Genomic DNA, 10895 nt, shown 5'->3' with positions numbered 1-10895 from the left:
CCTCCCCCATTCTTTAGGTGTGCTTTGGCTTCTATATAAAAAACTACAAAATTGTGAAAATGTTTCCACCCAGTGGGCATATGTAATGACATCACTGGCACAGTGTGATAGCTGTGTGTGTGAGAATGCTGCATGTCATATTCTGCAGCCTTACAACTCTGTGTACAAGCACAGAGGACCCTCATAGATAATAGTCCAAATATATCTCCAAAAATCTCAGCCCACCAGATTTCAAGCATTTTAAGATATGGGGATCACAATTTAAAATACTTGTGAAAATACAACATTGGGAATGCATTTGCAAATTGAGGACCCCCGGGCCACCTTACATAGCAATGAGGAAGTGTACCCCACTTGAACCTACATTTTCTGGTTTCTGCACCTTCCCATTCCAGATAAATTGGGTTTCCAAGAAATGTAGGTATAAATTTAGGGGCACCACCCCAATTCTCCTTGCTATGTAAGTGGCCCAGGGGGGCCCAAAATTTGCATTTTCACTTTGGGGCTCCTAGATGTGCTTGCTTTGGAAACATCAACAACCTCAAAGAAATTTGGTTTATTAGTAGTTAGTAGGGTCCTCGGTATACCCTCAACATTTCAAATTGTTACAAACAAGGGTTTAGGAGATCAGAAGAATTAAAGGTGGTGAGTTGTTAGGCTGATGAATAAGACAAGCAGCCCAAACCACATCTAAATGTGTGTATGCATGGACATACATTATGCATGAACATGCATACACATTTAAATGTGAGTAGCATGAACATAAGTTCATGAATGATAAGTGTTTGCAACAATGGCATGAGGCATTTGGCAAGCATAGAACTAAATAATTTGTGGTCACATTTTAAAAAGGAAATCGGCCTTTTTAATTGAAACATTTTTTTGAGACGTTGCCAGGTACAGAGATTAAATACCAAAACAAAACTTGCCCATATCAACAAAATAAACAGTTCCAGCAGTACAGCTAGCATAACGTTGTAGTGGTGGTTACAAACAATTCACATCCAACCTGTAACCGAGAATGTCTCAGTAACATTTTTACCTTTAATAGGGAAAACATTTCGGATATATATAAAAAAAAAAAAGTGGGGGGGGGAAACGGGGGGTAGAGGAAGATGGGAAGGGAAAGGAGGATGGTAGACAGGAAGGGGAAGGGAGATGGAAGGTAAATGAAAAGGGGGTAGCACAGGCACATCAGCATTGTACAACAAACCATGATCAGCTTGACTCTACGACTCTTGCGAGAACAAAGTAGAAAATCAGCCTTTAACTGGAGCATGAGTTGGGGTCCTTACCGGGCTTGAGGATCATTGAAATATAGGCAGTCAATGTATCTCTAGGCAGTGTGTTCCCGCCAGTTAGGCTGTTGAGCGCTTCCAAGTACTTCTGAGATAGTACAGGGAGGAAACTTTTATAATAGCGGAGATTCGGGCCACCTGGCCCAGGTGCCTTGCCAGTGGCTGCATGTAAGATGGCAGAGGCCAATTCTTCCAGTGTTATCGGTACGTCCAGAGATTCAACTACCTCTTCTGGGAAAACAGGTAGATCAGAAGAATGTAAATATGAGTGAATCAAGTCCGTTTTGGTTAGGTCAGGATCAAGAGGATGGTTGTCACCTAAGTTATACAGGTGTGCATTGAACATCCTGAATACCTCCGCTATGTCTGGGGTAGAGCAAGCCACCCTCCCGGATGGAGAGACAACACTCAGAATATAATGTCTTGCCCTTTTTTCACGTAGAGCACGAGCAGGAGCCCGTCCACACTTGTTGGAATGGTCATAATAAAACCCTCTACACTTAGTGAGTAAAAATTAGGTGATAGTAGGATTCTCTACCGATGTACTGTTCAGTTCAAAAAAAGAATTTAATCTCAGCCTAAAGTTTGTGTGCGTACCTCCAGGGATTCCAACAAAGACTCATTCAGCCGCCAAGTATAAGGCCTCTAAAAAAGATACCGACCTATATTGGGAAAACAAACGTTCACAAAACGAAATACTTGGTCATCCATTAAAGCTTTGATCATGACATATCTCCCTTCTGGATCCGAACAGCAAGCCTTAAGAGACCAGCGGACTCATTTGTGAAACAAAATGCATACCCCCTTGGACTTGGAATCCACGGAGGTACCATGGTATACTGTCTGAAAATGGCGGTCAGTAAGCATTTGAATACGGTCATGTCTAAAATGAGTTTCTTGCAAAAAAACAATTTGGCATTTGTACCTGTGTAAATTACGCAATACCACTGCTCCCCTAATTTGGTAATTCAATCCCTTTACATTAAGGGAAGTGATTTGTAATGCCATCACAAATAGGGAGGGGGAAAAACGGAAATGAGATATCATAAACAACAACGGGTGCCCTAGAAAAGGAAAAAACAAAATAGGTAAGGGGAGGTAAAGGAAAAGAAAGGACAGAGCACCGAAGGGAACACTAAATTTAAATGCTCCAAAAAAACCTTTTAAAAAGGTGGAGCAGGCAAGTGGGAAGGTGATACCCCATGGAGACGAGCCATCCCCCGCAAGCAGGATAACGACATATAAACTGAAATATCAAAATCTATATTCTACAGTGTTTATAAATATGACATTCAAACACCATCCAAAACAAAAAGAATTGCCAAAGCAAAAAACCCTCATAATCTAACAGTGCAATGCTACCCTGGTTGGAGGAGACAACATAAATACTGCACATACTAAGTAGAGGGGAGCACGTGAACAAAACCTTCACACAAAAATGCGGCACAGTTAGGTCTGCCCCATCAACAGATAACCAGACAAACAACCCCAAAGGTTCACCAAATCAACATCCAATTGGAGGTAGATAAATTGTAACCGCAGATTCAGACCATCTCCAATGATCTGAGCTCTAATTAAGATCCATAGCATGAATATAATAAACATTGCTAAAGTGTATCATGAAGGAAAAAACAGGTTATAACATGCAACAAAATCTCAGAAAAGTCAGCATAAAGGAGAGCAGTTAAGGAGACCGTGCGGCCCACTCAATTTTTGTTTAGCCCAGTCAGGGACGGTGCAAAGCCGAACTGGATTCCTGCAACCACTGCTCCTGCTCATGGAAGGTATAGTATCCTGCGAAAACGCCAGCCAGTCCGGAAGTTCAATGGGAGCCACTTGTAAAAAGTCAAAAAGGGCAGGAAGCGGTGAGTGACGATGTAATGCAAAAGTAGTGTTGTTCCGAGATATTATTAAATGAAAGGGATAACCCCACTTAAAGGAAGCTTGTCCATCTCTAATCACATCCAACAGAGGTCAAAGAACTCTGCGCATTCTCAGTGTGCCACTGGAAAGATTCCTACAAGCTTGTCGCATAATTTCCAGTTTAATGTTATAGAAATGTATGCAGCACAATACATCCCTCAGAAACGTCAGGTTGGCACCGTGGGGCCCCGCTACTCTGTGCACTCTGTCCAGCTCTATTTCAGTGGTGGGCGGCCGGTTCAAAAACAAATTTAAAATAGCAGTAACTGTAGCTTAAATACCTAAGTTAATCGTTATTAGTGGTCGCCTCAGGGATACCCCGGATCCTCACATTATTTCTATGATTTCTCTTCTCGGTATCCTCCGTATGTAAATACAATGAGGTAAGTTGTGACTGCACATTGGAGGTAACAGATTCTAGGGCTGCTATACGGGCCTCTGTACTGGATGAACTGGTTTCCATCACTGACACTCCGGTATCCACAGACACTACTTTCTGCTGCAGAGCCTCCAGCTAACTTTTGAATGAGTTCTCTATACATGTGGCTAATGAGTTTAAGTCCTCCTTAGATGGGAGCTGGATTAACAGGGCTTCCCACTGCTCATGCATAAACACAGGTACCTGAGATCATAAAGCTCTTGGTGGCGTAGCAAATAAAATCTTCTGGGAAAAGGTGCTGGGATCAGACCTGTTGCTGCTAGAAGCTGCCTGGTCAGTGTCAGCTTGTAAGTGCTCCACGCTGCCAGCAGCCGCATGATCCAGGTCCCCCACAGGTGCCATTTTGCCTCCAGAGGCCACCTCAGGGGACTCCTGTGAAGGGGAGAAAAAACGCAGCAAATCCTGTTTTTTTTGTGTCCTAGCGGATTTAGGAGTCTTCAGCAGATAAGATTTATAGGCCCTGATTTATGAAAACTCTCCAAGGCTGGAGAGAATACACTTTCAGACGTGAACTGGGTGATCCAGAAAACATGGAATGGATTTAAAAAAATCATTTTCTATTTTCTATTTTCTAAAGTGTATTCTCTACAGCCTTGGAGAGCTTTCATAAATCAGGGTCAGAGAGTGAGGCGAGTGGCGACCCGACTGACAGCTGACTGGACTGAGCAGGACGGAGCTGACTGGACTGAGCGGGACGGAGCTCAGAGAGATGGCTGCTTACGGCTCCATAGCATGACCACGCTCCTCTCCTTGGTGTAATTTTTACCACACATCTTGTAATTGTAAGTCTTCTGTCAGGTTCTGAAGTTGCTTCGAAGTGTTATCATAATTTGTAGAACTACCAGTGGATCTCGCCTCACCTGGAAGCAAGCAATTGAAATCACCACTTATGATCACAGAAGAAAAACCTGTAAGAAAAAGGTTGATATGATTAAAAAAATCCTCCCATATTGGTTTTGATACTGGAGCATAGACATTTAACAAAATAAACTCTGTCCCCAGGTATATATATATGTGATTCAATGTTGGTGGTGGTTTGAAATAATAGTTTTCCTAAAAGACTGAATATGCCAACCCTAAATAGTACTATAAACCAAGAAAAGAGAGGAAAAGGAGGGTTTTTTGGCAAATAAACGTATTGTATTAAATGATAATTCTCATTGAACAATACATAGCGGTTTTCATCTGGTAAACCACAATTGAAGACTGGACGTTAACAAGGAACATGTGGACAATGTAGGCCCTAGAGAGCACTATACAGTAGTCATCTAACATCTTGAACACATATACAACCATTTATCGAACTTGCAGGTAGTAGATAGATATTAAATAGTATAATATAATATAATAAGTATAGTAATATTGGAAGTCTTTCGTTGGTTAAGGTAATATAAAACACAACAGGTAGTTTAAGTACATGTATAAACATGCCTTTTGAATATAAATGAAATGCTTTAACCTCCCTAGCGATATTCCCAAGTGTGACTCGGGGTGGCTTTTACGTGCAAAAAGCGGTATTCCCGAGTCACACTCAGGGTAGTTTTAAACATAAAAAACGCACTTACCTTGTTCCGTTGTTGTCCCCCAACGTCCTGCTTGTCCCCGCAAGTCCTGGGGACATGTCCTCCTTCTCTGATCTCCAGCCGGCGAATGCAGCGACAATCTCCGGGGCTTCCCGGTGACGTCGGTGCATGTGTCTGTGCTGGCCGGCGGATCAGCGGGACATTCACATAATTTTGTATTGAGTCCAATACAAAGAAATATTCATATAATATATATTGGTGGTGGGATCCCCGATGCGGGGGGGGGGGGGGGGGGGTTTTTTTTATTTTTGGTAGTTCAGTTAATTTTGTCCCCTTTGCATAGGCCAATAAAGCCAGCTGTTTTTGGATCCCACGCAGTTAAGGTATTGCTGCAAAAAGTGGTAGTAGCTAGAAGATAAATGGGTGAAGATATGACTAAATGATGTAACCTCTAAATAAAGAGAGGTGTTGAAGACATATAATAAATAGGACCAACCTGTCAGATGAGTACTGAAAAACTGTCACACGTTGGTGGAGGCTTCTAGCACCTGAACTCTAATTTCTCTGTAACAGGGGAGTGGGGGGTACAGGTGAACACAATTAGAGGTGCAAGTGGGGGACACCTGTGGCTAACACCACCTGAAATTTCATCATTAGGCCATTGCCAGAACATGAAAAACTCTGCCCATAAAAAAAAAAAAATAACCTGTTACACATTGGTGGAGGCTTCTAGCACCTGAACCCCAATTTCTCTGGAACGGGAGAATACAGATTAACAAAATTAGAGGTGCAAGTAGGGAACACCAGTGGCTAAGACCCCCTAAAATTTCATCAATAAGCCATCGCCAGAACATAAAAAACTATTCTGCCCATCCAAAAAATTTACCGTTACACATTGGTGGAGGCTCTTTTAGCACCTGAACCCTAATTTCTCTGTAATAGGGGGGAGGTACAGATGAACAAAATTAGAGGTGGAAGTAAGGAACACCTGTGGCTAAGACTTCTTAAAATTTCTTTAAAAGGCTATCGCCAGAACATAAAGAAACTCTTCTGTCCATTCAAAAAATCTTCCCTGTTACACATTGGTGGAGGCTTTTAGCGCCTGAACCCCGATTTCTCTGGAACAAGGGGGTACAGGTAAACAAAACTAGAGGTGCAAGTGGGAGACACCTGTGGCTAACACCCCCTAAAATTTCTTTATTAGGCCATCGTCAAAACATAAAAAACTCTGCCCATAAAATAAACTACCCTGTTACACATTGCTGGAGGCTTCCAGCACCTAAACCCCAATCTCTCTGGAAATTAATGACATTTTAGAGGGTGTTAGCCACAGGTGTCCCCCACTTGCACCTCTAATTTTGTTCACCTGTACCCCCCTCCCACTGTTCCAAAGAAATTGTGGTTCAGGTGTTAGAAGCCTCCACCAATGTGTAACAGGGTAGATTTTTTTGATGGGCAGAGTTTTTTTGTTCTGGCAATAGCCTAACGAATAAATTTTAGATTTTTTTTGATGGGTGGAGTTCTACATGTTCTGAAGATTGCCTAATGATGAAATTTTAGGGGGTGTTAGCCACAGGTGTCCCTCACTTGCACTTACATGTTTGTACATCTCCCCATTCCAGAGTAATTGGGGTACAAAGTGGGGAAGTGAACAGGGTAGTGTAGTTTTCTAGTTTGTACTTTTCTAGTTTTGTGACAGGTCGATATAAATTTGGGCTGCGCACCTCCTTGCTATGCAAGTGGCCCGGGGGTCCAAAATTTTTTTTTTTCAGGCATCTAGACACACTTACTTTTTAAACAGCAACCCTGATGTTCAATTTTCACTGCTTTTTATATATATGCCCCCCATATTTTGTAAGTTATTAAAGGTGGGTGATGAAATGGTTACTGCTAGCTATGAGGGTTCCCTGTGTACCTTGACAAATTTCAGGTCGGTGGGACATACTGTTCAGGAGATATGGAGGTTGGTACTGGGAGAGATGTAAGGCTGCAGTGGGAGAGATGTAAGGCTGTGTACGTGACATGCAGCATTCATAAACCGTGAAAGTGAAACTTTCCTAACGATTAAGTCATTGTATATGCCCATTGGTATATGCCCCCTGGCAGTTATTTTTCACGGGTAGTTTTTTTTGTTAGGACACCGGCCAAAGCAATAAATTTCAAATAGCGGGGCTCAGGTGGGCGGCACCGCTAACCGAGCCTACTTCATCAGGTCAAGGTCAGCCCCCAGGGAATTCCCCGCGCTGCTGGCGTGCACGTGGGGCGGCGAGAGGTCCCTGGGAGGCCGTCTTTTAAATGGAGACAACACCACAGGGATTCCCCTGCTCCCCTGCATGCCATCAGCCATCTCCTGCACATAGTTTTAATCCAAGTATAAACTACTCATCTAACAAATTTACGATCATTTCTCAATCAAGCAATCTTCTAAATATAATAAATGTAAGTTTTTAGTACCCGAATTCATAATACTAATTACAGCAGTTTCGTTCTCTTAACTATTCCTCCCCACTTCTATCAGACTTTTTCAACGCAGTCAGGACCTAGATGTCTTACATGATTTTCATTTAACCACCCTGGTATCACCAATTTGAACCAAATTTGCTGATACTGTAAGTCACTTCAAATGTTTCTACTATTTATACAACGCATATATGGCATTCTTAAGGAGATGCCACTTAAAGCCTTATTTTCATATACTACAACTAGAGATATGCCAATCAAAGCTGACGAGGTGGAATTCGATCCAAATTTCAGAAAAAAATTCGATTCGCAACGAATCTGAATTTTCTCCCGATTTGTGGTAAGGAATCGCAATTTTTTTCTAAAATGGTGGCTACACGTGTAAGGACATGGGGCAAGGAACTCTGGGAAGGCGGGATGACCCATATTGCCACGCATGCAGCCAATCAGCAGCCAGCCAGCCCTGTGATGTAACAGCCATATAAATACCCTCAGCCATCTTGAATTAAGACCTTTTACAGCGTTCTGAGTGCAGGGAGAGACGTGTGCAGGCGCTAGGGAGAGTGTTAGGAGAAACCTCATTGTGAGAAAAAAACTCAAAAAAACGATTTATAACTGCAGGGAAAGGATAGGGAGGAATCATTTCACAGCATCTTAGTGCAGGGAGAGACATCAGAAGGCGCTAGGGACAGTGCTAGAAAGGCGATTTACAAGTGCAGGGAAAGATTATTGGTGATCCAAATAGCCATTATATAGCTCTGTCATTCCAGCAATTTATATATCTAGAAAAATATATAAGCAGTTCACTGTTGCAGTTATTTGCGTTGATAGCGTTTAGTGGCCTATTTCAGTACAAAAATATAAATATATTCTCAGTTCACTTCTGCAGTTATATGTAGTGAAAGCATTTAGTGACGTATTTTAGTACAAAAAGAAAAATATATACGCAGTTCACTGTTGCAGTTATTTGTGGTGAAAGCATTTAGTGGCCTTTTTCTGTACAAAAATAAAAATATATTTGTCGCTTTTAGGTGTGTTTTAATTTGCTTTTAATTTATTTAGTTCAAGTAAAAATTAGTCAGTCAGACAGAGAAGTGGCAGGCCATGCGCAGAAGAGTGGCAGAGGCCTAAATGTTTCTGGCCCAGGCAGAGGTCGCAGCAGAGTAAGGGGGCGTGTCAGCAGCGAGAGGCCTGAGCTCCCAGTGTCATCTAGCGGTTTCTTGACCAGCAACCCAGTGATTCTTGATTGGTTAACTCGGTCATCTACTTCATCCCAAGTGAGATCAGACACCCCCAGCCAACAGTCGGTGGGTTTGTCTGACACAACCCTTAGTTGGCATGGCCCAGGAGCAGGCCCTGTGCCCTCACCTGTCCTTAACTTGCCTCTTTCCTTTGCTGTTCCCTCAGCCACAGAAATATTGTATGCTGTGGGGTCAGCTCCACTATACAGCGAGGACGAGCTAGTAGAGGACAGTTAGCAGCTACTGCCCAGCCAAGATCTGGAGGAGACATCCAGACATCCAGCTAGGCAGGCAAGTAGTGATGAGGAGGGTGGTGTGGGAGGTGGTGTTGCGAGCGGTCAGGCTACTGACCCAGAGACCGTTGAGGAGGACATCAGTGACATGCATACACTACTCGAAGAAGCCGATCGCACTTGGAAGCCGGGTAAAGAAGGGGCTTCATTATCATCAGGAGAAGAGGATGGCAGCTTGCCCGTGAGGCAAGGTGAGGTGGTAGCATGGCTGGTAGTCAGAAGGGTGGCAGCAGTGGGAGGTCAAGAGCCAAACGTGCCCGGGGTACACCACCTGCTTTGCAGCAGCCTACCTGCCCGGGAAGTAGTGGTGCCGGGGTTCACGAAGTCAGCGGTGGTGGCAGTCAGTGCGGAGTGTTGGGGGAAAAAAAAAAATCACCTACTCGGCGGTGTGGCAGTATTTTGTTAAGCCGCCGGAGGAGGTTAACATGGCCATATGTAGAATATGTGGGCAGAAGGTGAAGCGTGGCAAGGGTTCCAATGCTGGCACCATGGCCCTGCGTCAACATATGCAGCGTCACCATAAAGTGGCCTGGGAGAACCTTGGCTACGATGTGGTGGTCCAACCTGCTGCAGCAACCGCTGCATCACCCAGTGGCACGCATTGGCTTTCAGGCAGTCAAGGCTCCACCACCTCAGCCGAAGGGAGCTGTATGTCATTTCTATCTTCTGCTGGTCCAGATGCTCCTGCTCCTCCTACTCCTCGTCAGTCATTCTGTCAGCAATCGATCACCAAAGCGATTGCCAAGAGACAACAGCATGCGTGCACTCATCCAACTGTGCAGAAGCTGAATGTGCTCCTGCCCAAGTTGCTGGTGCTGCAGTCTCTCCCTTTCCAAGTGTTGGACTCTGCACCTTTCAGAGAACTGATGGCTTGTGCCAAGCCAAGGTGGAGAGTCCCAAGTGAGTGAATTAATTAGTGAATTAATAAACTTTTTGTTTTATCAGTAACTACAAAAAATTTGCCATAGGAGCCTCTCCTTCTCTCTACCTGTTCTTGATCATTTTACAATAATGCTTGGCAATTACCAGAACCTGGCTTCTATGACATACAAAAAAAAAAGTTTCCCTGTTCAAGTAGATGCCCTACAGTGTACTCATCTAACAGGTTGGTCCTATTTATTATTTGTCTTCAATACTGCTCTTTATATAGAGGTTACATCATTTAGTCATATCTTCACCCATTTATCTTCTAGCTACTACCACTTATTGCAGCAATACCTTTACCGCTTGGGATCCAAAAACATTCAGAAAAGGATATTATTTTTACATCTTGACTCTTAATAAGCATTCCACCCCGTTGGCCTGTTTTGGTTGTCACCTGACCAGCAGGAAGTCTCATATTTCCAGGCCTCTCGCAGTTAGTTGTAATTGGGATGGTGGTTTATATTGCACTCCTGCAAACAAACAATGTGACAATCATTATAGGACAGAAAATAAAAAAAAGGCAGCCCTCCTGGTCTGGCTCCTTATACTCCTCATGTTGAGGGATGTTATTTTTAGCACATTCATGTTTCTAACTAGGCATCCGATACATCTTAATAGGCAATAGATTTTACACTGAATGTTTCAGCATCTGAGACTGCGATATCTGCTGAAGAGTATTCCCTGAAGGGCTAGTGCAAGAAAAGATGTTAGAAGGGTCCGATCCGCTTTTAAAACTTCTTTTACAACACAGTTTATCAATTGCTTTGGTCTCCACCTCACCTTTCTTCTTTTTG

Source organism: Pyxicephalus adspersus, chromosome 3, assembly GCF_032062135.1.
Source record: "Pyxicephalus adspersus chromosome 3, UCB_Pads_2.0, whole genome shotgun sequence".
Classification (NCBI taxonomy): domain Eukaryota; kingdom Metazoa; phylum Chordata; class Amphibia; order Anura; family Pyxicephalidae; genus Pyxicephalus; species Pyxicephalus adspersus.
The sequence above is the reverse complement of the archived record's forward strand: the minus strand, read 5'-3'. Positions refer to the sequence as shown.